Consider the following 25,762-nt stretch of genomic DNA (forward strand, 5'->3'; position numbering starts at 1 on the left):
AATGTTGTGTTACGAAGATTGAATACAGTAATGTATCCACATTACCAGCAGAATGCTTCTCCCATTTGAGAGTTCAACAATTACTAATTATTACTAGATTACTTTTATTATTAAGTCAGTTTGTCTGAGATATAAGTGAATACAAGTTAACAGTTCTTTGTGCATGAGATCTGCCTGTGAATACTCTGAATATTTTCTTAAAAGGGCTACCAACATATATTCTTGTCAGCCTTTCCTTTTCTGGATGGAACTTAATTGGTCCCTTTCTTGCTGGGTTTATCAGATAAGAAAGCAGATACAGGTCTTAAGCCATTGATTCCCTTTTTCTATCAATAAGTCAATTTATGCTTGAAGTCTTGTGTTAAAAACTCTGAATTTTACCTTTAACTGTCCTTAAACATAAAACCTACATCTTCAATTTTTTTTCTAAAATGAAATAAGGTAACTATTTAAACTGTAAACTGTAACACAAATGTAATTGTTATTGTTATTTTTCTAAAGATTTATTTATTTTAGGGGGAGTGGGAGTAGGGGGAGGAGTAAAGGCAGAGGGAGACAAGAAGACAGCCCGCTGAGCACAGAGCCTGAGGCAGGGCTCAATCCCAGGACCCAGAGATCATGATCTGATCTGAAATCAACCGACCTAGCCACCCAGGAGCCCCAGTTATTGTTTTTAAAATTGTATGTGTTTTTCCTTTATAGTTAGGAAAATAAAAAGCTGATTGAAATCAATTGAACAAAAAAAAAACCATGATGTTTTCTGGTTTTTCTTTAGAATGAAGGAAGAATTTTATGTAAAGATGGAAAAAATGAAAATTGAACCAGAGGAGTTGAAATGTTGTGGTTTTACAGTTTATTGAAAAGTCAGGCTTCTGTAGTGATATCTGGTTCATGACAGGTGGAACTGAGTGAGAATTAGAACCAAGATTTAATTCAGATTCAGCCAGGTAAATTGAATAAAGAATACTGTTGATTAAGGGGAAAACATCAGTTGCGCAGAACTATGTTCAAGATGTAAGAACTTCTCTTCAAAGAGCTCAGTTTTGAACATCAGATCTGATGTTCTGGAATTTTCTTTCTTTCTTTTTTTTTTAAGATTTTTATTTATTTATTTGGCAGAGATAGAGACAGCCAGCAAGAGAGGGAACACAAGCAGGGGGAGTGGGAGAGGAAGAAGCAGGCTCCCAGCGGAGGAACCTGATGTGGGGTTGATCCCAGAACGCCGGGATCATGCCGTGAGCTGAAGGCAGACGCTTAATGACTGAGCCACCCAGGTGCCCCTCAAATCTGTTAATTTTCTATCTCTGTGTGACAAATTACCACAAATTTAGTAGCCTAAAACAACACAGTTATATTACCTCACAGTTTCTGTGGGTCGGAAGTTTGGGCAGGTTGAAATGGGTCTTCTGCTCAAGTGCTCCCCAGACTGGAGTCCAGGTGTCAGCCGGGGCTGGGGGCCCAGTGGAGCTGAGAATCCTCTTGTAAGTTCATCTGGTTGTTGGCAGACTTCATTTCCTTGCGGCTATAGAACTCAGGATGCTGAGTCTTCCAAGCCAGGAGTAGATGGTGCTTCTATTTCTCTTGCTGTAGGACTCACCTGATAGGTCCAGTCTACCCAGGATAGTCTCCATTCCAATGAACTTGAAGCTAACTCATTAATAGGTTATCATATCTGTGATTAAATTATCATATTCACAATTCTGCCCACCCTCAAGGGAAGAGTGTTAGCCAGGATGTGTATAGCAGGGATTGGGGAATCTTAGAATTCTCCCTACCACAATATTAGAAAGATATTTTTAAGGAGAAAAGCTATCATACAAGTTAGATAAATAAAGGATACATTATTTGGAATTTCAAACTTGGCCACTTGCATTCGACGTCTTGACTCTTCACCCAAAGCAACCAGCTCAAAATGTGATCACTCCATCTTCGTTTTAGCTGGTGTGCTTCATCTAGGTGTATCTGTTTTCTGTCTATGAACCATAGACAATATCCAGAGAGTTTTCTCTAAGGGCCGGTTTCCCTTCAGAGTAATGAGAAGTCCAGTAGGAAACACAGCATACAATTAGCAGACGCTGACTGATAGACTCATTCTGTGAGTGATTCAGTGCACATCTTGCGTTTCCGTCTTCATACCCTCTGACAGATAATCCATGAACTACAGAGTAAACCTGTCAAGAAATCAGGATACAGTGACTTTTCATGCATGGACTATTGCCATATGTTGCCGTAGAAATCAATTGAAAATTCATTCCCCCCCCCCCATATTTCCGCAATCCTTCCTCTCACAATTAACAGTGGGCAAACATGGCTGCCAGTCTTTAGAAAGCTTTCTTGTCTAAGTATTCAGCTACAGGTATCACAGCTAACGGAGACATAACAATGTGTGTGTTCCTTTAGCCACTTGCTTTCTTCTTCCTGATACTGTTGAGAGTATGCATATTTTTAATCCCTTTTTCTACCTCCTTCTTCACTTGACTAATTTCTTGGCATGGGCAATACCTCATCATGTGATGAAATCAAACTTCCTTCTAACGCACCCTCAGTTACACGGCCTGCAGGCTGCTGCTAATGGACAGTTTGCATTGTTATATAAGATTCCTGGACCAAGTAGTATTTCTGTAGCTCAGCTTCAGCATAACCTGGTCTGTGTTCAGGCTGTAATGTCACCATGCAAAGATGGAGATCAGGCAGAATTCCAGGAGCTGCGGTCATAGCACCTGCAGGCTGGCTGTTTTGCCAGAGCACCAAAAGGAATGATGGAATTAAGAAGTGCTATAGTCAGCTCACATAATGAAGATAAAAATGATAATTAGCCTCGTGGTAATTTGAATTACTCAACTAAATCTTTGTTGTGCTGGAAGATGTTCTAGCAGTAGATTGTGAACAATTTAATCTGTTGGGATATTGTCATTTTAAGAAATGGGGGGTAATGGCAATTTTTTCAAATGAAAATAAATTGACATAATTGTACATGTGGAAATTGCAGAGTGTGTAGAACCTGAGCATTGGGCACAGCCCCAAGTAAAACGCAGTACAAATGATCAAACTATAGCTTGCAAGCACCCTGAGCACATCCCGTCTTAACTTTTTTGCAGCAAAATTAGCTCATATATTCATCTGTACATTAAGGTCAGCTGACTTAAGAAAGTGGCCATCTTAAGCTTTGATAATTTTTTAAGAGATTTTTATTTATTGGAGAGAGAGAGAGAGAGCACATGAGATGGGGAGGGGCAGAGGGAATAGCAGACTCCCCACTGAGCAGGGAGCCTGATGCACGCTTGATCCCAGGACTCTGGGATTCTTACCTGAGCTTAAGGCAGACGTAACCGACTGAGCCACCCAAGTGCCCGCTATTAATGCAATTTTTGAAACACATTCATATGTTTTTTCTGAGCAGGAACTGTTAAAGAATCCGATGAGGACCTGCTGCTTTGGCGCACTGTTAAACATGAGTTCTCATTCTTCATGCAGCAATTGATGACCAATTCAAAATCTCTGAACAAATTTTCAATGTCTGTAGGATTGTGGTGTGAGTTGCCGAGGCTCCAAAAGGGGTTTTTAGTAAGCCAGAAAATGGAACCGAATCTTCATTAGGGAATTGTTGACCCAGATCTCTAAAATGAGTGTGAGTAAATCCTTGAGTAAAATGACTTTGTGTTTAATTGCTGAGAGTAGGTCAACAGCATATGATTTGGGGAGGCATGTTATCACCGAAATTCTGCATATAAAATATATTCTGTGTAGAACAAAAATGTCATGTATTTGCCAGTGTATGAGAAGAAGGGCACAGACAAATTCAAATACTTGGGAAGTAAAAGTTATCTGAAAGTAATTATTCTGAGTATTTCCTCAAATTGTGAGTTTACATAATTTTATGACTAGGGGCCCAGGTCTTAATATAGACTGACATCCTGTCTGGGCTCTACTTTTTGCTAATTGTATATATTAGGCAAGTTTCCTAATCTTTCTGTGCTTCCTTCCTTATTGTGTGCTGATGGAGACACTGAACAGTATCTGCCCTCCCGGAATACATGTGAGATGCTGAATACAATATCTGAAACATTATGATAAAAGTTCACTATTATCTTCATGATTTGTAGGCGCTATTTTTCTTCGACTAAGCCTTCAAGGACCATGTACTATATTCCAGGCATGATGCCAGGATTCAGGGATACAGCAGTGAATAAGAAAAGACCATGTCCCTACAGACCTTACCTTCTATAGGGAAAGCAGTAAATTTATGCTTTCAAGCTAGCATGTGTCAGAATCACCCCAGGCTTTGTGCCCGTGGCTTGCTGAGCCTGCCCATGGAGTTCTGGAATGAAGACCTCCTGGGCGGAGCCTGGGAACTTGCATTTCTAACAAGTTCCTCTGTGGTGTTGACACTGCTGGCCTGGGGACCCTACTTGGGGAATCCCAGCCTAATGGATAATTTGAACTATGAGATAATTTCTTTTATTGGGATATAGACAGGGTGGCCCAGCAACAGAGCCATTGGGTCCAGGACTGGGATTTCAAGGACCCTTTCTAGAGACAATGCCTGAGGTGATAGTTGAAGGATAAATATTAACCAGGTGGGCATTTCCAAAGGTGGAAAAACACAAAACCCTGTCACAGGTAGGAAGCTTTCCTGAGCTCCTTTAGGAATGTTCCTGCCCGTTTAGTCCATATATGATTTGCTCTCTTTTTAAAAGTATTAAAAATAGTTGTAATGTTTATACTGTTTTTAAGGCAATCTAATATGAAATATATATTTGATTTGAAAAGTGAGTTCCAAAAAAAGAGTTAAACTTATTGGTAATCCTAAATTTTGATATAGTTGTTTAAGTTCCCATACCAGTATCTGTCGTTCAGATTCTTTTCTTAATTGTCAGTGTAAAATTAGGTAGATAAGTATTTATATAAATGTTATAATTATGTGTAACTGTGAAACATGAAGTAAAATATCTTATTGCCCATAATATGTTTCTGTGATCAAACACAGTATAAAGTAAGCATTCAAAATAGCTGCTCAGCTTTTTATGATTAACAATTTTATTGTTTTCTAAAAACAAATTGTTTCTGTTTCATAACATTTTGTTGTTTGTGTTATTTTGAGTATTGCCTTTTTTTTTTTTTTAAGATTTTATTTATTTATTCAACAGAGATAGAGACAGCCTGCGAGAGAAGGACACAGCAGGGGGAGTGGGAGATGAAGAAGCAGGCTCATAGCGGAGGAGCCTGATGTGGGGCTCGATCCCATAACACTGGGATCACGCCCTGAGCCGAAGGCAGACGCTTAACCGCTGTGCCACCCAGGCACCCCTGAGTATTGCCTTTTATTCATGAAAAGTAGAAAAACTAAAAGAAAGCAGAATCCACAACTGATTTTCACTACCGAGGAATAACTAGTATTAATATTTGGTGTCCTAAAATTCAGGATATTTCTGTATAAAAACTCAAGAATAGAAAAATAGAAATATTTTTAAAAAATATTAGCTCATGCTATATATTATTTTCCTTAAAGTGATTACACTAATGTCTTCTGAATTTAACAATAAAATATCAGAAGTGAAACTTAAAAATTGCTAACATTTTGGGGTGCCTGCCTAACTCACTCAGTCTGTTAAGCATCTGTGTTTGGCTCAGGTTGTGATCCCATGGTCCCTGCTCAGTGGGGAACCTGCTTCTCCCTCTCCCCCCTGCCCTTGCTCTCTCTCTCTCTATCTCTCTCTCTCTCAAATAAATAAAATATTTTTTTAAAAATCACTAACATTTTGATAAAATATTCAATTTCTTCTCTGTAAGAAATAGTAGTTTTGGAAGATTCCCATAATGTTAGGAAAAGAAAAAAAAAAACCAGTTTTGGGAGTGGAATTAATTCATTATTTCACCTCTAGATTGTGTTTATTGCATTTTAGGTATGAAAGATAAGGAAGTTGCTAGAGTTAAACTTTCTCCAACTTCTTTTATCTTCATACTTTGATTTGTGTTACTTGCGTTGGTATTTTTACATAGTTGAATTGTATAATATTTGTATCCTCTTTATATCAGATAGGTAGCTTTCAACATGTAACCAAACAGTGGAGTGATAGTTAAGCAATAAGAAAAGTTTATCATTCAGATAGGATGGAGGGATCGGAGTTGACTGACAGTATGATCAGCTTTTCCACTGTGGGATGTGGATTTCTCCTTTTGGCTCCACCCTGGGTCCCAAAGTGGGGGCTACAGTTCCAAATTGCACATTCAGACAACACTGGGCCAAGAACTGTTTACTCATGTCTCTGGCTGTAGGTGAGGTTGCAAAAAAGGCTGAGGTCAATTTGTTTTTCTCCTTTTGCTTAGGAATTTTTTCTGTTAGATTGTGCGTGTAATTTTTTTTTTTAAATTCATTCTCTATGAATTTTTCCTGGTACATGGTGTATCACTTCAAGTCTTTATCTTCTGTGTTTTAGGGACAAGAGGTATGTTTGCTGGATATTTGTTTTCATATCAGTGCCTATATTTTCAGTTATGTTTATTCAATTTTTTAATTCGTGTAATACAGGATACCCCTATGCACTATGTTTTTCTTTTCCATCTCTTTCCTAACTTTAATTTCTTTTGTGACTTGAAATCTCTTCTCTAAAGCATTGTCTCATGTCATTTTTCCAGAGAAATCATATGCCTGTAATGTCAGTTGCGATGATAGCAATTTGTCATTGAATTCAATTTTTTAATTTTCTAAGGTACTCTTCTTACGTTGTAGATCATTCATCTACTTTTCATGTATGTTCTTTTGCTTTTTTCAGCATTTTGTTTTGCTTTGTGTTTGTTTAGTATTTATATGCAAACATGATTTTTTTTTTTTTTAATCTTTAAATTGGGCCAGCTACCTCTTGAATGTTAATGCGGGTAGAAGTAGGCGAATAAATTGGAACAGAGGAAAGCTTCCATTTAGGGCTCTGCGTACAGAATATTTTCTGACCAATTCTGTTGTTTCTTTTGACTTGTCACTTCAGTTTTTGTTGAGTCTCTTGAATATTTTTTCTGCATTGTGTGAGAATCTGAATTCAATGTACATGGGTCACAAGGGGAAAAATAGGCCTTTAATGTTATAAGATAGGATAGGATCAACTACGTACGACTTGTTTTATAGAAATGGCACAACATAGCATGATAGGTGTTTTGGAATAATACTTAAAAAGTCCAGAGTGTCCCCGTTTTTATGGAGCCTCAATCTTAGACAAAGTAGGAAAATTTAGAGTAAAAGACGTAAAGTATAAAGTTAGATATGAATGTAAACATTTACTTAGGATGCGAAAATAAACTGTAACAAATTAAAATTTTAGAAAAACCCAGCAAAACCAGTAAAATTACAAAATCCGGAAGAAAATTATTACATTTTGATTAATTAATTGCCTGATACAGCTCTATACTATTTCCCTCCTACTTATTTTTGGCTTCAAATTTTGATTGCCATTGCATGACTATGATTTAATTTGATTTTCTACTGAAACTATAGAGATAATTCAGCCTTTTGATTGAAATTTGTTTTTTTTTTAATCTTATTGATAATTTAAAAATTCCTTTTAGTTTCACGACTTATTATTATGTCAGGTGAGTGTTGTACTATTGCTACCAAATATGGGGGGATAGTTGTTTCAAAGTTCTCTTTTTTTTAAATGAGATGTAGGATTTGGAGGACTCTTCCACAGGCTAGCTTCTTATGCTATTTCAGCCTTTTCTTTTCTTCTGTTACCCTTACCTGTTTAATTCTAACCTCAGTAGGACATGTTAATTGCTCCACAAAACCTGTGCTCTGCACATTTGCAAGTTAATAATGAGGGGAGCTAATACAGTAGGCTGTGAGAATTTCCTGGAACCCATACCTACCCCAGGATGGATGGGGATAGCTAAACCAAACATAGACATGACTGCGATTGAGACGCATAGACCTAATTAAATCAAACTCTGTCGTCCCCAGCTCAGCAACTGAGCTCCACATGAAATGCCACATATGGGGAAGTGTGTTGTTGGAGGGTAACATGGAGTGGGAAGAGCCCCGAGTCTTAACCAACTTTGCTTCAAGTGTCCTTTCGCAAATCCTACAAAAGCGTGCAGAGTGTGTCGTGAGGAGGGGCCCAGGCAAGGAAGAGGCTCTGACATTTAACTTAATTAGCATGGTGGTTAATTCACATCCGAATTAAAGGCAGACATGACAGAGATTTGATATTTGACTTGATATTTGAAACCAATTCAAGCAAGTGGTAAATGCTATAAAAGACTGAAAGATCATCATTACCACTGGTTTTAAGATAATCAGATGTCCTGAGAATCCACAAGATGAATCTGTAGGGAAAAGTACTGTTCTATATTGCATTTTGTAAATTGGAAAGTACCCTTATGGAGTTTACAGTAATCTTCATAATTTTATAGAGAGCTATTTACAACTAATTATCTTTGATAGTAGGAGCAGGAGTAAGAGAAGGAATTATTTTTTCATTTTCAAGTGATTTTGAGTATCAGCTCTTGAAACTTCCTATTGACTAAGATTTTTAATTATTTTTAAAAATTTGTCACTAAAAAATCTAATATCTAACTTTTATTTCCTACATTTATTTTTCTCCCATTTAATTTTAAGGGCCTCAAGGGAGTGGCTAATGTTTTATCTTTTATTTGTTTGTTTCTTATCTCCAGTGCTAGGCTTACAGGGTCACTTAATAAAATTGGTTGCCTAATGACCCGATACTTCTGCACTCATTCTATCTTTATCTTTCTTTCTTTCTTTCCTTTCTCCTAAATCTAATGATTTCACTTAACCATGTGCTTACCCTATTCATTATACACCTTTTCTGTTGATACTCATTTTAGAAAGTTTTAGAAGATTAAAAGTATAAAGACACCATTGGCAGCCATGTAGAATTTTTCCTGCCAGGGGTAGTCACTTGTTAATATTTTAGAGTGTTTTCTTCCCATGTTTATCCTATGACACTTACATTGTAGAAATCATGTTATATACAAGTGTTGGCTAGTTCTCATCAAATTAAAACCTGTGCATAATTTAAAAATAAAATAATTACAGTGAAAACCAGCACTTCCTTTTGTACCTCTAATTCCACTCCTCAGAAACATTTGAAACTCTTGGTCCATTTCTTAGGGCACTTGGTATTTGCTTCCATATTTCTAAAACAAAGAAAAATCTTACACAGCTATTGATTTTTTTCTATTTTTGGCATTATATAGTAAATCTTTGGTCTGGTTGATTTGATGGGGTTTATCTCCTAATATCTGTCTCATTTTCTCTCACCCCAGTACTTTGATGGAATTGTAACATAGTTCTTATTGAAAAGTGTTTACTATGACTACATAAATATCTTTCAGTATTGAACCAAGGACCAGAAAATGATTATTTTTCTTCTTATGTAAGCTTGAGCATAATTTCTTCTTTTCCACTGGCTTGATTTCTATGGAATTATCAACTCTATTAAAATAGTTAGCTTACTTGTCACATGACAAAACAAAGGATTTGTTAGTTGCACCTTTTGTTTGGAGTACCCTCTTGTTGCGTTCTTTCTTCCTCTAGTCCGAGGTGTTTGGTAGTAAGAACTTGCAAATGCCATTAACATTTCATTTTGTTAATTAAAAAAAAAATCTAAAATAATTTTCTTCTGTTATTGTGTCTTTTCCTCAGTAATGTCTTTCACTTCTTTTTGGCTTCCGAATAAATTTTGTAGGGCATTGCAAAAATGGATGGGATTCCTTTAAACTGTTCTTTAAAGTGAATACAGTGTGGAGATATCTCAGTAGAGAGTGTTGGAGGGACATTGTAGGAGGAAAGACCTTCTCTTGCAGGTTTAGCAGCTGTGTCATTGATCAGCAGTGTATTCCCCACCAGCTGTAGCTCTCCTGTGCTCCATGTTTGTTTCCTGCTTGTGGGGTGACTGTGGTCCAGCTCTGAGCTGGCCATCCGAGTGAACTTCACCATCTTGTGGGCTGCAACCATGCCTCCTCCAGTGAGGTCCGATCTTAAGCCTTGGAGACAGAATCTCCCTTCCAAGTTTCCTCTTCTTGGGTCTTCTCTCTCATTACTACAGTACCCTTCAGCATTGTTTTTGCCTCTTACAGTTACTCTGTAATCATAGTTTAACAGGTAAAACCTCCCCTATTTAAATCACTGAGTGCTTTCTGTCACCTGGTTGGATCTAGATTGATAGATCTCCCCGTTGACCTGTCAGGTCCTTCAAGGAAACCAAAAACTCCCAAGAACAGTTTGAAATGGGCAGTCTAAGAAACATACCAGTTCATTTGAATTAGGACATATTCATAGAACAAAAGAAAATTTTAAATGGCCAGTTTAACCCAGTTTTTCTACAGTGAAATAATCCTTTGGTTTCAATCAGATCGGCATGGTGGGGCATTTGAAATGTTTATTTGAAACTCATTTTTCTGTACCAAAAATAGTAATATACTAAACCAGCACTCAGCAGACTGAACTTCTTGTCCTATCTGCACCATGAGAATAGGGCAAATTGCTGAAGGCTCCTGAACTTCATTTTCCAAATCTGTAATATGAGGAACTTGTGCTTGGTTTTTATGGCCCTTAGAATTCTTAATCTTTATCCTTGAAAGTGTTTATAATGGTTCCATTACAATCTTTAACTGCTCTAAAAGGTAGTTCAGTCCCATCTTTGAGAACTATTTTACACTTTTTTACAGAAAAAAGACTCTAGGCTAAGACTCTTATCATCACAGAAGATGACTCAAAACAGCCCCAGGAAACATGTGAAATTAGTATTACCAAAAGAGTAGAAATCCCGCTGCTGCTCCCAATGCCATTGGAAGGATGAAGTGGATTTTTTATTATCATTTTTTTCCCTAAACTTTAAATCTTCATCTGTGGACTTCTCTAGGGGATTTCCCACTGGTGCCGTGGCCTCAAAAGGATGAAACAGAGCAGGGCTGACCTGATCCTGGAGATTTTTACAGGGTCTCTATAATGATGCTTCAAAAATTAGAAAATAATTTTTTAAGTGACCTTTTTCTCACCTTAAAAAGAGAGAATTTAAACACTGAAAGCATAAGGTAACAATTAAACGTCACCCTCAACTCTGCTGTCCAGAAAGAGGCACTGTTAACATTTTGAAATAAGTTCTTTCATTTTTCCCTATGCATTTATATTTGCGTATAGCATAGACTGTAGGCTAGGCACTATTTTTTTTAAAAGATTGATTATTTATTTATTTATTTATCAGAGAGAGAGAGAACAGGAGCAGGGGGAGCAGCAGGCAGAGGGAGAGGGAGAAGCAGGTTCCCCGCTGAGCAGGGAGCCCCATGCAGGACTCCATCCCAGGACCCTAGGATCACGACCTGAGCCAAAGGCAGCCAGTGAACCCACTGAGCCGCCCAGGCGTCCCTCCCCTACCCCTTCTTTCATGTGATTGCATGTGTAGGTTATAGAATGTTTGCTCATCTAGGTCTGCTGTCTGCTTTTTTTTTCCCAGAACTTTTTACCCTGGAAGTCTGACTTGTGCGGGTGTCCTCTCCCCTCTGGCCTCTGAGTTCAACCAAAGGTAAGCACCCACTTGAGATCAGTGGGAAGGAGGAAAATGAAGTGAAGTACTTATTCCCTTCTCTTTCTTTCTGCTGGATTGCCAATGGCTGTGGAATAATGGCCAAGGGTCCTGTCACTTGGCCTGTGTCACAGAGCCCTCTTTCTTCCCTGGGGATTTTAGCAACTGCTCAGTTCCCTCGCTCCTACTGGCCTAGATGTGGTAATGACTCCCACTATTCCTATTGTAGGCGTGTTTTTCTCTCTTGGTCTTCATAAGCTCTGCCCATACCTTTTGTAAATGGTCTCTATTCAATTCCTTTCAATTATCCACTTTCAGTATGCTTTTTCTTGCAAAAACTCTGACAGACATACTGCCCATTTAAATGTACTTCTTAAAAAAATATATATATAAAACATATTACATGTTCACTATCTCAGGGGCATGAAATTGTATTTTAATTTTAATTTTATTTTTTCCTTACTCTTGAGATGAATATCTTTTCATGATTTTTTTTTTTCCTGTTGGGGATTGTGCATCATCTTATTTCTAGTTTTTGTTGGGATTGTTAAGTTTTTTCATGATATTTGAAGAGTTCTTTACATATTAAAGGCACTAATAGTTTGTTACATTCAAATACGTGTTTTTCAGTTTATCATTTGGCATCAATTGGTAAAATGATATTTTTGTAATAGCAAACTTTTGGGTTACTTTTGAGTTAAATCTGTCACCTTTTATTGTAATCTTTTCAAAATAAGCACTTTCAGTCATAGAAATTTTGTTAATGCCTGAATGATTTAGACTATATGGGTATTTTATGGTTGTGACAAAAGTGTCTCAGAAAGTTTAGAGTACTAATCTGGGTTTCATTTGCTCTCCTTTTTTCTGTGTTGTGACCTGTTACTATCATTGACTTACCCTATTTACTAATCATATTTGTCCAGTTATTTTGGTCCTCTTTCTGTTGCATTATTGACCAATTCAGAGTTCTATTGTTAAGATAAATCTTACAGTGAAATGAACAGATCCTGAGTGCACGATTCAAGTTTGACATGTAGAGTGTGTGATCAACACTCCCATGAAATCTTACGTATCCTTACTGATCTACCAGGTCTATCAGTATGAAGAAGAGTTGTTAATATCTCCAATTATAAATGTGGTGGTTTTTTTTTTTGGTTTCTCCATTAAGATATACCAGTATATGCTTCCTGTACTTTGAAACGCTCTTATTAAGTGTTGACACAGTCATAATTTTTAATGTTTTCCATATGAATTTTTAAAGTTATATTGGATCACTGTTTATTTTTTTAAAGAGTTTATTTATTTTGAGAGAAAGAGAGTGCATGCGCACATGTGTGAGTGAGGGGAGGGGCAGAGGGAGAGAGGGAATCTCAAGCTATTTCCCTGGCTGAGCATGGAGCCTGCCATGGGGCTCAACCCCATCACCATGAGATCATGACCTGAGCTGGAATCGAGTCAGACACTTAACCGAGCCACCCAGGCACCATGAAGCATAATTTAAATGCCATAAAAATCATCCATTTTGGGGCGCCTGGGTAGCTCAGTCTGTTAAGCGTCTGCCTTCAGCTCAGGTCATGATCCTAGGGTCCTGGGATCGAGTCCCGCATGGGGCTCCCTGCTCAGCGGGGAGCCTGCTTCTAGTTCTGCCTGCTGCTCCCCCTGCTTGTGCTCTCTGTCTCACAAATAAATAAATAAAGTATTTTTTAAAAAGACGGTGACTTCATTTCCCTTGGATATATACTCAGTAGTGAGATTGGTGGATTGTATGGTAGTTCTTTTTTAAATTTTTTGAGGAAGCTTTACATTGTTTTCCATAATGGCTGTATCTCATTTTGGCTTTTTATCATGCGTTACTTGGAAACAGATTCTTTAATTTCCTATATTTTAGAAGTTCTTTGACTTCTGCTTTTGATTCCTAATTTAATTCTAGTATGGTGTGAAAAATACATGATTGCAATTCTCTTCAGTATATTGAGGCTCTTTTTATATTCTATTGTAAGATTTATCCTTCCATATCCTACCTTTTTGTTTATACTTGAAAAAAACTGTCTTGCCATTGTTAAGTAGATTGTTCTACATATGTCAGTGAGATCATATTGGTTGATAGAGTTATTTCATTCTGTAACTTTACTGACTTTCTGTCTACTTGTTCTTTCAACTACTGAAACAGAAATCTTGATATTAAGTATGATTTTTGCTTTGTACTTCTTTAAATTCTGTAAGTTTTGCTTTTTATGTTTTGGGGTTTTGTTGGTAGGTGCATACACATTTATGGACATTATTTTACTAATATGCTGATATATATCTCATTATAAAATAGCCTTCTTTGTATCTAGTAATAGTCCTTATTTTTATGTCTGTTTTATGTGATAGCCACTTCACCTCTCCATCGGTCACTGTTTTTTTGGTATGTTTTCTTCTTTCATTTTATTTTCAACATATTTGTATTAGAATTGCATATGAATTGAACTTGTATTTGAGCTTAAAGTCCTTCTCTTGTAGAAAGCATATGGTTGGATATTACTTTCTTTTTTTAATCCACTCTGGCAATCTCTGACTTACAATTTGAATGTTTAATCAATTCACATTTAATGTAATCATTAATATGGTTCAGACTAGGTCTGACATGTTGCTTGTTTTCCCTACTTGTCTCATATCTATCTTCTACTTAATTTGTTTTAAAGAAATTTTATTGAACAGTTTTTTTAAAAAAGTAAAGATGAGGGGTGTCTGGTGGCTCAGTTGGTTAAGCATCCAACTCTTGATTTTGGTTCAGGTCATGATCTTAGGGTCATGAAATTGAGTCTGCTTTAGGCTTGGGGCTCAGCAGGGAGTCTGCTTGAGATTTACTTTCTCCCTCTCTCTCTGTCCCTCCCCCTGCTCACACACACTCTCTCTCTCTCTCTAAAAAATAAACAAATCTTAAAAAAGACATGTAAGATGACTTAAACTTAGAAACATTTTTATTAAAAATGTATTAAGTAATATTAGAATATCATTTTAATCCCTTTAACATTTAGCGATATTTTTAATATTTAAAAAACTAACATTTTAGTGATTGCTCTAGGGATTTTAATGTGTATTTAAATTCTTACTACCTTCTTCAAATCAATAGTGATGTAAGTCCAGTAAAACAATCCTTTTCACAACAATATAGCTCAATTTCCTCCCCCACCTATATGTGATTAAGCTGATAATACAATATTATAGCTGGGCTTTAAACAGTCATTTGTTTATTAAAAGCAGATTATTAAGAGCAAATTATTAAAAGCAGAAGAGAAGAAGATATATATACACAAAAACATTTATACATAGGCATTTTTAAGAACGTATTCACTTTAATTTTTAAAGGATAGTTTCACTAGATACATAACTCTTGGTTGATAGTTTTCTTCTTTCAAAACCTTGAATATACTATTTGTGCCTTTTTGTCTACAATGTTTCTAATTACAAGTTGACTATTAATCATACTGTCATTCCTCTGTATGTGATGTATGGTGCTTTTTTTCTTGCTGCTTTCAGGATTCTTCGATTGTTTGGGGATTGGACAATTGTAATGATTTTTACTGGAGGTCACTATATTTTGCTCTTGACATCTCACATCTACCATTGGACTCATCTAGTGAAACCTTCACTTCGGTTACTTTGCTTTTAATCTCTTGAATTTTCCTTTGGTTCTTGCATAGTTTCAATTTCTAATATATCTGGTATTTGTTGGCTCTGTGATAACATGTTCTCTCAACATATTTAGAGTAGCTTCTTATCCAATGTGGTTTCATTGAGCTGAGGAAACAGAGATTGGTCCAGTTTCTAAGGACTGCTTTGTTTTCTGAGTGTGGATATGGGTCACATTTATTACTTTTTGTTTGAGAAGTAGGAGCTATGAATAGTATGTTGCAACTCTGGATTCTGTTTTTATTTTTCTGAAAGTTGTGTTCTTTTCACTAACATCCCTTGACTTAACTGGCAGAATCTACCTCCCCATCATGGTGTATAGTCACTGATAGCTCTATTCAATTTTTTTTCCATCTTCCCAGAGGTATCCCCTACATCTATGTGGTTTAGTGCTTAGCCACTAATTAGGGCTCAGAAACCTTAAGTCCAGAATGCTTTTCCTTTCTGCTACCCAGTCTGTATATGAGCTGAGGAACATATGCACAGTCCCTACAAGTTCTCAAGTCTCTCCTGGCTTTCAATTTAATTGGGATTTCTTGAATTTCCCACACTCATGTTTAGGTTAGTGATCAGAAGGATGTGTGGCAAGCTTATTTCCTCAGCTCTTGTATTAATCTTTCATTTCCATGAGTTCCTGGTTGGCTTACCACCTGCCCCAGACCAAAATGGTGACCTCTCATTTCTGCTTCCTCAGCTCAGTACACTGATGGTTGATGGTGTTTAGGCTCTACCTCCCGGCTTCCTGGCAAAGAACGAAATGCTTGTGAAGATCTACTTTGTGTCTTATCTTTTCCTGAGGTATCACAAACCTGTGTTGCCTGTTGTTTAGTGTCTTAAGACATTTGCTTCATACATATTGTCTGTTACTGTTTAAAGTGGGGGGCAAATCCAGTATGAGTAACGGTCAGTAGTATGTGGCAGCCATCTGGCACAATGTGGAAATCTAATTGATCAGGTTTTCTCTGTAAACACCTAAGGCCATAGAAAGTTTGTTTTATTTTAAGCATTTGAAATAGTCTCAATATTTTAAATACTGTAATGCTTTGTATAAAGTATATTTTATATTCTCAAATGAGCATGACTCTTCTCTGCTTCTCCCTTTCCTAAAGTTCCCCAACTTCTAGGTAGTGTTGATATTCCTATTACCGCAAGACCCTGGGAAAATGGGTAGAGATAACTGATGGAGAAATAGAGCTGCATCACTGGTTAATAGTATTGTCAGAACATTTCTTCTTGCTGTTGTTGTTGTTTTTTAAGATTATTTATTTATTTATTTGAGAGAGAGAGAGAGAAGAGTGAGCAGGAGGGAGAGAGAATCTGAAGCAGACTGTGCACTGAGCATAGACCCTGACGCTGGGCTTGATCCCACCACCCCGGGATCACAACCTGAGCCAAAACCAAGAGTTGGACACTCAACTGAGAGAGCCACCCAGGCATCCCTCATCAGAATGTTTCTTAAGAATCAAATATATTCTGGACATTCTTCAGAATTTGGGGATACATGTACCTGAAAGGCATAATTCTTCTCCTAGTACTTACAGTTTATTGGGAGAGAGAGAAATATATATATTTATAAAGAAAGAAATATATAAGGAAATAAATATATATATATTTATAAAGGCACATGATGATACAAGTCAGCCAGTGTTAAAGACTTTTTGAGTGGTAAACATATTAAGTGGTCATACAGAAGGTTGCATGGATCTCATGGGAAGAGATTGAACAGAGGTTTTAAATACCTCTCATAGGGAGTAAATAGTAATATTAATGAGTAGAGTGAAGAGATTTTAAGGTACAGACTACATACAGCACAATAAATAGTAACTGATACTTAACCTTCATAATTGAAGGACAATAGGGAATGGTGGTGACTGTAGCATACTAGAGAATAAATGACCACTTACATGGTGAACCACTGCTCGGCGTCTGCTGCTTAGTGTCTAAAGTAATGAAAATGCACATACGACCAGATCTCCCAATTTTTTTATGTGCAGACTCTCCCCATTTTTATTTATTAAATTTTTAAAATTTTTAATATTTTTTTCAGAATCTCCCTATTTTTGAATGCAGGCAACCAACAAAATATCTTATCACCATGGAGGCCAAATAAGTTATGTCTGGGAATGAATTTGGCATACAGGCTACCAGTCTGTCTACCTCAGAGTTGACACATTCTGAAAGACAGATAAGTCTGTGGCAGGAAAAATTGTCTTAAACATATTTTGTACCAGAAATACTTACTTAATGGTTTAGCATCGTCAGCTGTGCTACTTCCCTGTAGCATTTGATGCTTCCTACTGCAACTTAATAAGCATAAAATAATGGAAACACCTTTATATCCTTTTGAAAACAGATGCATTTGAATTTTATTTAGAAATTCATGGCTAAAAGTTGTAAACAGAATCATTATTTTTATGTACTTAAGTGTGGGGATTCAGGGCTCTTTGGGTTTGTAAAATTAACATTTTTTTAAAAAGAGGGAAAAAACCTCCTTGCAAACACCATCTCAGTGTTGCCTAACAGATTGCAGCGTCTCCACAGGGGCCACAAGCTCATCAGTGTGCATAAAGCCCAAATATTTTACCAATTTAAAATGTATGTTATTTACCAGCTAGACTGCAACATCTTTGGTAAGTCATTAAATCTATAGTCTCAATATCTGTTTCAACATTTTTAAAGTATGCATTATCCTTGGTTAACCTAATGGAGAATAAATTCTTTAATAGGGATAATGCCTTAGGAAAATAGATGTTCCCTTTGAATGGCCTTACTGCTCAGTTTAGACTTGAGTGCAAACCTTTTGAGATTCAAGTTGGCTTTCTTATACCAAAATGCAGTTTTCAACTGTTAAAAAAAAAAAAAAAAGAAAGAAAAAGAGAGAGAAAAATTCTCAGTTTCTCACATACCTAGAAGAATATTTAAACAGCATTTTGGTGAAGTTAAGTGTAAGTGAATTGGAGGTATGTAAATAATGCTTCCCTCAATTTAAATAAGGAATTAAAATAAATACAGGGTAAGATTTAATGAAGAAATGAAGTGTTTCTGCTGAACCCAAATTATCTAAATACTGGTGAAGTCCCTTTCCTAAGTGAATACAGTGATCATTCCAGGACATTTCTCTCTTGCACAAGTATGCATATACATATGCATATCTCTGTGTGTGTGTGTGTATTCTGTGCAGCAGTTTATCTAGTGAATGGGCTAAGTCAATTTTGTTAACTGTTTTTGCTAACATTTATGCGGTTGTTAACATTTTACCAGATGTTGGTCTTTTTTTTTTTTTTTTTTTAAATAAAAGATTTTATTTATTTATTTGACAGAGATAGAGACAGCCAGCGAGAGAGGGAACACAAGCAGGGGGAGTGGGAGAGGAAGAAGCAGGCTCATAGCAGAGGAGCCTGACGTGGGACTCGATCCCAGAACGCCGGGATCACGCCCTGAGCCGAAGGCAGATGCTTAACCGCTGTGCCACCCAGGCGCCCCCAGATGTTGGTCTTGACTTGATTTCCATTGAGCTTGCAAACTATTTTGCATAGAGTCTAAGTTCACATATAAGTAATTACTCTAACTTTGACTTCCAGTTCTGTCATTACAAACTTTTTAACCTTAATCTCTTCTTAATTGTATCTTGTTTAATCAAGGACCTCAATAGCTGGTCATATTTTCAGTGAATTTGTTTTCAAACAAATCACAGAACCACTTGTTGGAGATTTCCTTTTTGCTTTATTCTCTTGATTTTTTTCCTTTTCTTTTTTTTCTTCCATTCACAAGTGTTTTGGAGAAAAAAATATAGAAATAACATTAAGATTGCATTTAAAAAGAAAAGGTAATGAGTGTCCTTTTGGTTTAATATATAACACTTTATTTTGTACTGAGACACCTCAATCTTTAAAATCAGTGAAAAAATATTATTTACCTCTTTATGAATGTGAAGTGCAAAGTCCATTTATTGTGGTTTTGGATTAATTTCGCTAACTCTCAATACAGTTAGGGATGATCTGTGTAGCTGAAGATTTCTGGGGGAAATTTTTGAGAAATATATATGCAGTTAAACACTATATAACAAATCTTAATTTCTCATCGATTTCCATCAAATACTCCTGAATGTGTGTTTAAAAATATTTGAGAAGACCAAAGATAGATCAGACCTTGAGTTCATGGTGTTTCCTTCTGTGTGGATTCTTCTTTATTGCTTAAAATATTCTTGGCTGTTAGTTTGGATGATTCCTTTTCTTATTTAAATGGATTGAAATATATCACAGTTGTGACTAATTAAGACAGTTTCATTAGCACAAGTCTATCTTAAATAATCTGTGAGTTTTTCCTGGTTTGATTTTGTTTTGTTTCTGGTTGGAAGTCTTTACTCTTTGCACTTTGGTTTGTCTTTAGTGTATTTTCTCACCACAAATCCATATTTTTACCTTCCATCCATCTAAGAGTTGAGGTCTTTGCCTTGTAGGAAATTTTTCCTTATACCTGATTTTGCTGGGGCTAACTAGACTGTTTTAGGGGTATTCTTTTATACCATACTTTTAAGTCATGGGAAAGTTTTCTAGTTCCAAATTTTCAGAATATCTAGAAATTCCATTTAAGTCTGTATACATAAATTCAACTGTAACTATTAAATTTATACTTTGATTTAAAAATTCATTGTCAGTGATATTTTTTGTTAAATGCTCATATGAGGGTAAATTTGATTAACTTTGGATATTTACAATATAGCTGTATACACAATGTGGCTTTCAAATCATCTGTTATGGGAGGTAAATTTTTTTTTAAGAATTTATTTATTAGGGAGAAAGAGCATGAGTAGGGGAAAAGGCAGAGAAAGAGGGAGAAGCAGGCTCACCGCTGAGCAGGGAGCCCAATGCAGGGCTTGATTCCAGGACCCTGGGATCATAACCTGAGCCAAAGGCAGATGCTTAACCAGCTGAGCCACCCAGGCACCCCGGAGGTGGAGTTTTTTTTCTGAAGTACATTGAAAGGTGTGCAATTGAAATAGTTGGCAGGGCCCCGGACAGTCATGGCTCATAAAGCGTTAGAATGTGGATTTTATTTTTATCTTCCATTTTCTTTAAGCTTGGTTCAGTGGGATAATTCCCTTCCCATGCCCCTAGATGGCAACTGTAGTTGATCTGATGACTTTTCTTCTCTTCTAGATAATAAATAGGTCAGTCATAGTACCATTTCAGATTGCAAACACAGTTTAAACTTAATTTTTAGAATGTAATGTTTAAGATACTGATGAAACCATGAAATTTGGTTTCCAAGATGGTTAAAGCTGAAGTTCTTAGCTGCCTTGATGAAAATTAAACCTGACTTTTTTGGGGGTGTATCCATAGATTCGTCATGGGTTCCCTTGTAGGATCCTTGAGATGGCTGGCACTATATTTGACTCAGTACCCTGTGTTATCTTTGGGTTAATTGTCCAGCTCTTCGTGTTTGGTGGTAGATATCTTGGGTTGTTGCTACTGAGATCTTTGGCTGTTTTATTCATCCTCTGGCTTTCATCTTTTCAATGGGACTCACATGCCTTTCTCAGACTGACTCCAAACTGACACCATTGCAGTGGCAAATTGATTGCAATATAGACCATACACTCCTGGTTCTATCACGGGAGGCAGTGGTCAGCTCCTGTCTTCTTGTCTAGATTTTCTTGTTTGAGAGTCAAATGCAAATTCTTAGCTGCTTTAGTTTTCATATATGATAGACGTTTCCTCTTCCCCTCAAAATCTCAGCATATACAAGGCCAAGGTCTCTCAATTATTCCCCTGAAGCTTAATGTGAACGGCCAAGAAGTCCATCTCCCTGATGTCCTCCATAGGGAGGGAGATTATAGGCGAGGCACTATGAAAGGTCTTTCTCTACAGAAAGACCTCTCCTTCTTCAGTAACACCGACTCCTTATGTATTCATGAACTTTGTACACGTTTCTGGGAACATTTGATTGTAAATCTGTCTGGGATGTGTAGTCCTCTATTACATTCCATTACCATTTTTTTAAGTAAAACTTGAATTTTTAAAAGAAAGGCTGTTATAATTTTCAAAAGTTGACAAACCATTGATCAGATGGTACAGGTTCAATTAAAAAAATAAAGGACAGTCCAGTTAGGAAAACTTAACTTTATAAAATTAAGAATTTAAAGATATTTTTTTTAAAAATCTGTTTTTCTACTCATTACTTTCAGAGAGTTAACCTTGAGTTCAGACCATAAGTAAAATTCACGCCCTTATTGAAAATCTAGGAGAAATTACCTTTTAAATGACCTATAGAAATAACCTTCATCTTCTTATAATCAAGAAGAAATTCAAATCAGATTCTGTACTCAGGTTGAATATTAATATTCAGAATATTTTCTGTGATACGGAATATATTGTCTATTTAGTGATTTGTATAAGGTAATTGTTCTTGTGTCTGCTTATGTTTGAAATTAATTGAAATAATGGAAATAGTACTGTTGATACTTTAATAAATGTTCATAGATTTTAAGATAGAAATAATCTCAAAGGTCATTTACTTCAGCATTCTAACTTTATAGATAAATATATGGTAATAACAATACTCATATTTATATAGAACTTTTCCAATATGAGAACCCAGTGAAGTTACTAGCCTTGTTCAAGGTCAGAGAGACTTGTACTAGACCCCATATTCCTAAGTTCTCAGCCTGCTTCTTTATATTGCATGGTGATTGGGACACCTAATTCAACTTGGGAAACTGAGTGGTAAAATTGAAATATTTTTCCTACAAAGTGAAATAAATAAAAAAAGAATTATATTTTTGCTCTAGACCTCAGAGAGGCAACTACAAAGATACTGGGTATTAGCATTGTGAAAAATATCATGACACTTTTCTTTTGATTCCAGGAGCAAACCCAACCAGATCTATATAAATGAAAGTATAAAGCATATAATATAATGGAATGTGTGTACATGGACTTCCAAAATATTTAGGTGATATGATTTGTCAGTTCTAAGGAAAATGAATATGTCATTTTCAATTAATGGATCATTTAGAAATAGACTTCTTTCCCATAATTTTTAGTTTCCTATTTATGACATTGTCATAACAATAGTTATTCATTGATAATCAGGGAGTTGAAAATATACAGTTTTTTGTTTTGTTTTTGATCATTTGGATTCTTCCCTTACTTTGATTTTGCTTACCTGTTCAGGATATAAAGCAAATCATTCTGCATCAGATCTTTTTTCATTCCTGATTCTCTTAAAGCAGCTTTTGAGTCAGAGTGCTTAATAGGTGTAGAGAGTAAAAAGGAAACATAAAATAGCTAGAGAGAAACACACTGTAAATACCTGGGGAATTTTTTTTAAAAAGTGTAGGCTACTTATGTGCAAACGAAGGCATTTAATTGTACTGTGTCTTCCTTGATAAATGGGGGAAAAGTCTTGAATAAATTTCCCATATAAAATGAGAAATTGTCATGCCTTGCCCTTTTCATTTGCTCCTTGAGAAAGGTGAACTTATCTAAAAAAAAATTTATACCAGTAGAGCTGCTTTTATTCAGCTAATGAACTATAGTAACTTGGGAAAAGGCGCTGTATTGAATGGTATTAAAGAGCAGCAGGAATAGTAACAGGTTTACATTATTAAATTAATAGTGGGATTTAAAAAAAATATTCTGAATTTTGCATAGAAATTCATGAGTGGAATTTAAGACGGGGCACAAGCATTGCGTAGGGTCCAGCATAGGCCTGGACAACCACACAGTGTCTCATCAAGGATCACAAGTCCTCTGGGCAAGTAGGTCACTTTCAGATGAGAAGTTTGCTTTTTGAGTTCAGTGTTAAGGACCCACTAATGTACCAGAAGCTGCTTTCTGAAGTGTCAGCATAGCAGATACTGCCTTCTGGAAAAGAAACAATTCATTAAAGGTCCTGCCCAGTCTTAAGCTGTAGCAGACAGGATGTAAAATTGGTATAGCAGAGTCGGAAATGGGATTTTTCTTAGAGTGTGGAAGCTATGCCTTCTGCTCACACGCTGGAAAGTTCTTTACGGGAAAAAGAGGGAAATTAAGTGTGACGCAAACATGCAGCACTTGGCAAACAACAGAAGAGTCAAGGGCACAGATGCAATTATCAGAGGAAACAAGTCTGTTTTCTATCCTATTTTCTAATATTTCAGTTAATTTCATATCCATATTTTTCTTTCACAATTCATATATTTATGTTGCTCTGAAAATCACTTTCATCATTATCCATTTTTTGTGCTATGATCAGCATTAAAAATGCACAGTGATTTCTTTTTACCGATGATTTTAAACTGCGAGGTGATCCATTTCCAGAAAGAGTTTCAGAACCACCTTTAATCAGCGAATCCATTTTCTTCTAAGAAGGCATATTGCAGATAATCTTTAAATTTACTCGGACCCCTTGACTACAGAGTGTAATAAAAATCAGTTGTTTCAAAAGAATCTAACTGCTGCATTTCATAAAAGCGGCTTGGCTTTACCAAGTACAGGCTTTAGTTTTTTGCTTTAGGCTAAGGTTGATGTTGGGTAGCGTATGATTGTTTTTTTCTACCACAGTAGGCTAGTTTAACATACATGAACCCAAAGAATGATATCTCTGGGGAGGTGGTATTAGTTTAAGTAAAACCACAAAAATATTCTTTTTCTGTGGGAGAAAAAGATCTGAATGGGCCTCGCAAAGTTAATATTAAGTTTTCTGTTGTCTACCTCATTACTTTGGTGGATGAATTGCGTTAAGGGTAGTGAAGCAGAGAATTAGTAACCTGGTCTTGGCCATTTCTGCAGGGCCACAGATCCACGTTTCACGCAGTGCATATGGAAATTATGTCTAGTGCACTTTCTCAGAACATCTGTGCACTGGACTAGAAATTATGCCTTTATTATGATTCCCCAAGGTGTTACTATTTCAAATTATGAGGGGAAACCATAGTTATTAATAAGCAAAACCAGAAAACCAGCAAATACTAAATAGTCGTCGGTTATCTATGACACAGAATATTTGCTCGTGTGCACAAATGCAGGTACAAAATTTATTCTTCCTTTGAGAATTCTGGAAGAAAAAGATCATGAGGTGCCACTCATTACTCAGGAAATCAACTGAGAGCTCGTCAGCTGATGTAGATCCATAGTAAGCTTCCCATTTCAAAATAGGAAGAGGGTTGTGCTCCTGCCTCTGAAAAGATGGAATGTTTCTTTTATGTAGTGAGAAACCATATTTCAAATGGCTCTTTCAGACGTTTGTAGGGGGCCTCACATGCTTCCTAAGGGGTTGAATTTGAAGTCACGTGGTATACAGGACAGTGAGCCTGACCCTCGGCCAAGACATTTCTCTGTAGCTCACTCTAACTATATAGAATGTATTACTGCATATTTTCTGAATGGGAAAATCTCTAATAACACTTGTCTATGTAAACATTGTTAATTGGCTCTTGATGAAATCATGTAACACACCCTTGCAGTGCTGAGGAATCAGGAGTAATTAATCTACAGGGGTTTAAAGCTAAGAATTTGCTCAGTTGTGTCATGGGTGTGGTAAGCAGACACCCAAAGGAAACTAATATCACACTATCAGCAACATCATGGCTTTTTAAGGTTAGCTCACATTACCTTTTCTCGATCTACTGTAGAATCATCATAATCACAGAGCAATATTGCAATATATAAGAAATATATATTTGGTCATTCACATGGCTAATAAGTTTCTCATAGATATTTTGTCTTCTTCCATGTTTCTTGGCTGACAGATCCCCAGACCTTTGGAATTTCCTAAGAACTGAGAATGATAAAGGTCTCTTTTGTTATGTTAATGAGATGACTTTTGGAAAGCACCTAAGAATGGGGGCTGGTTGTCATTGATTAGTTTCAGTCCTACCCACCCCTCACCCACCTCCAAGAAGAGAAGAGGGGCTGCAGGTTGAATCAACCATTAATAGGCAATAATTTAATCAGTCAGGTCTGTATAATGAACTCCATAAAACCCCCAAAAGAATTAGGTTGGCAGAGCTTCTGTGTTGGTGAATACATGGAGATCAGGGATAGAGACTCCTAGAGAGGGCATGGGAGCTCAGAGCCCCTTACCCATACCTTGCCTTATGCATCTTGACCATCTGACTGTTCCTGAATTTTCTTCTTTAAAATAAGCTGTGAATCTAGTAAGTAAAGTGTTTTTCTGGGTTCTGTGAACTGCTCTAGCAAATTAATCAAACCCGAGGAGGAGATCATGGAAACCTCTGATTTCTAGCTGGTTGGTCACAAATACAGATAACAAGTTGGGCTTGTGATTGGCTTGCTGAGTAGGAATCGTACATTGCAACCTCCAGTCTCTAGCTGGTTGTTCAGAAGCACTGTTGTCGACTTGGTCTTGTAACCAGCAGCTGAAGGGATGGGGAGAGGCAGGGTGCATGTAGTCTTGTAGGACTGAACCCCTAACCTGTGGAATCTGATGCTACCTCCAGGTAGATCATGTCAGGATTGCTGGTGTCCAAGAATGGTTCATTAATATGGAGGAACACCACCCCACCCCCTGGCATCACGTTGGAAATTGAGCCTTCGAACATGCAAAGT

General features: G+C 36.6%; 1 long non-coding RNA gene across 1 annotated transcript in view; it reads left to right on the forward strand.

Annotated features, from left to right (window-relative positions):
* Positions 1 to 25,762, forward strand: part of LOC148110146 (uncharacterized) — a 441,138-nt gene that overhangs the window by 204,550 nt on the left and 210,826 nt on the right. The window contains exon 3 of the long non-coding RNA XR_015724333.1: positions 11,466 to 11,534. This is a non-coding gene — a long non-coding RNA (uncharacterized LOC148110146). The remainder of the gene's footprint in view (positions 1 to 11,465; positions 11,535 to 25,762) is intronic.

Source organism: Ursus americanus, chromosome 5, assembly GCF_024610735.1.
Source record: "Ursus americanus isolate L20-20 chromosome 5, mUrsAme1.1.p, whole genome shotgun sequence".
NCBI classification, from domain to species: domain Eukaryota; kingdom Metazoa; phylum Chordata; class Mammalia; order Carnivora; family Ursidae; genus Ursus; species Ursus americanus.